The following is a 2,417-nucleotide window of genomic DNA, read 5'->3' on the forward strand; positions in this document are numbered from 1 at the left end:
CAAGCAACCAAAAGTCCTTGATTAATTACATTGGTATTCTTGCTCTACTTATTCTCCACAGTTGCTATTGCAGCTAATAATAATCTTCATGTTTAGGTACAATAAGGCAAGGCTACTTTCTTTTCAAGCAATCTCAATAGTTAGATAAATTCTGTTAACTCAAGGGATGCATCAACTCCTTAAAGACTTTTCAAGGTACAATCCTATTGTAAAAATTTCCAAGAAGCATTTTTCATATGACATTTAAACGTAGACTATATTACTTCACATTTCCTTGTGGATTTTAATCTTCAGTTCCAACCATAACCATTATCATTAATGCACAACTATTAAAGGATTACTATATGTTAAGTATTGTAGTTTACAGAGTCATTTGACTTCCTCTCATTACAGAAAAAAGTTGCATTTTATAACAAGTCATTGATCTTCAACTTTCTTTCATTTCACTTTCCAGGCAGTTCCACATCAAACTATCTCTACTTAGAACTTGCAATTTTTCCCTGTTATCTCTTCTTGACAGTTTCTCATGTATTATAGCTCTCTGGAGATGTTTTGTATTTTATTCTCACTCTTGTCATTTGCTTGACACAGCACTTCTAAAAAAAAAAAAAGTATACTGCATATTAACGTTTCTCACAGGAAAGTTTTTGGCATTTTGTGTGAGATTATTTTTTATATAGGAATGCCCCTCTTATTATAAAAATATTACTGTGTCTGAGCCTGTCCTCAAAATCTTACTACATATACTTGCAAGTATAGAACAAAAATGCTTCCATTCTTTCCCAAATGTCCTTTAAGAGAGTGATGCCATCCTTGCTTGAAAATTACTGCATCTAAACAAACTAAACATTCTCCAAAATTCATACATTACTATTTAACAGATGTTGGAGACAATAATTCTAACATATTAGAAAAATGCCTGTTATATTTTGCAGTCAACAGATATATTGTTGGGTTGGATTCTGACTCAGCTGAATCCAATTGAAAACTAAAACAGTAGTGACCTAGGTGTGAGAATTGTGGGGACAGGGACCATGGAGGCTGTGCTGAACAAGCTGGTGTCTGTGGATGGCCTGCTGAAGTATGAGAGGGCGGCAGGCTCCATGTCCAAGAGCATGCAGTTTGAGTGTGCCTGGTGCAAAGTAAGTACAATAAGGACATCTGTAAAGGCACTGCACAGTTGGAGGAGCAGCAGGATTATGTCTTCTACCTGGCTGTGGGGAACTACCTGCTCAAAGAGTAGAAGAAGGCATCCAAGTATGTGCGGGGGCTGCAGCAGACACAGCTCCAGAACAACCAGGCCAATGAACTGGAATGGTTCATTGACAAGGGCCATGAAAAAAGATGGACAACTGGGCATGGCCATTGCTGGAGGCATGACCCTGGGTGGGACGGGCTTGGGCTAGACTCACTGGACTTGCTGTATCCAAGTGCAAATCCTGAATGAGACTGTACCTCCTCCTCTGCCCAGGGATATGTACAAGCCCCTGGAGAACACTTGAAGAGGGCAGTGGACCCATCCATCCTTGCTGTCTCTTCTCCTGAACCCTATCTGGCCTTCAGACTCCTCTCCCTAAGAGGTATCCCATAGCCCCAAACCATGGTGCTTTGGAATGAGTGTAAATAAAATTGGGCTTTAGGGTGGGGAGAAATTCCTCACATTTGAAACTTAAAATAGCTAAACAGTAAGTCTGTGGTCCCTTGACACATTCAGGGAAATAATGTCACCAAATTTAAGAGAAAAATACACTTTCAGTTCACTCAGATATCCTAACAAATTTGACAGATTTAAAATTGAGGATGGGAGGGCTTTTTTTTTTTTTTAAGATTTTTTATTTATTTGAGAGAGAGAGAGAGAGACAGCGAGAGAGGGAACACAAGCAGGGGGAGTGGGAGAGGGAGAAGCAGGCTTCCCGCCGAGCAGGGAGCCCCATGCGGGGCTCGATCCCAGGACCCTGGGACCATGACCTGAGCTGAAGGCAGACGCCTAACCGACTGAGCCACCCAGGCGCCCGGGAGGGCTATCTTGAAATGTGGTTTAGTTTGGTTTTATTAATTTAGCACAAAAATCTGGCAATTTGGAGTTCCGCCTTTTCCCTTTTACAATTTCTAGGTTATTTGAAAGGTTACTTTTAGGATATAGTCTCCTTTCACTTTATACTATTAAAGTTTTTGCAATCAGTTTTAACACTAACAAATTGAGAAGGAAATGAAATGATAAAATTTAATTTTTCATTATTCTCATTAAAATGTAAAACATGGAATACATAGTAGAAAAACATACAATTCTCAAATGGATTTTTGTCTAAGAACCTGTAGACTTCTAGGTTCAGGAGGATGCTGCGTTTGTATTTTGCAAATTTTTTTGGAGTTACATTACTCTAGAAGTAGTTACATAAATAGTTATGAAATTAAAA

At 39.0% G+C, this 2,417-nt stretch overlaps 1 pseudogene; it reads left to right on the forward strand.

Moving 5' to 3' along the window:
• Nucleotides 1-1,034: 1,034 nt before the first annotated feature.
• LOC123847628 (mitochondrial fission 1 protein-like) lies at nt 1,035-1,443 on the forward strand (annotated as a pseudogene).
• The last annotated feature ends 974 nt before the right edge of the window (nt 1,444-2,417 follow it).

Source organism: Mirounga angustirostris, unplaced genomic scaffold, assembly GCF_029215605.1.
Source record: "Mirounga angustirostris isolate CCGP_5_RB_7025 unplaced genomic scaffold, mMirAng1.0.hap1 SCAF_2, whole genome shotgun sequence".
In the NCBI taxonomy this organism is placed as follows: Eukaryota; Metazoa; Chordata; class Mammalia; order Carnivora; family Phocidae; genus Mirounga; species Mirounga angustirostris.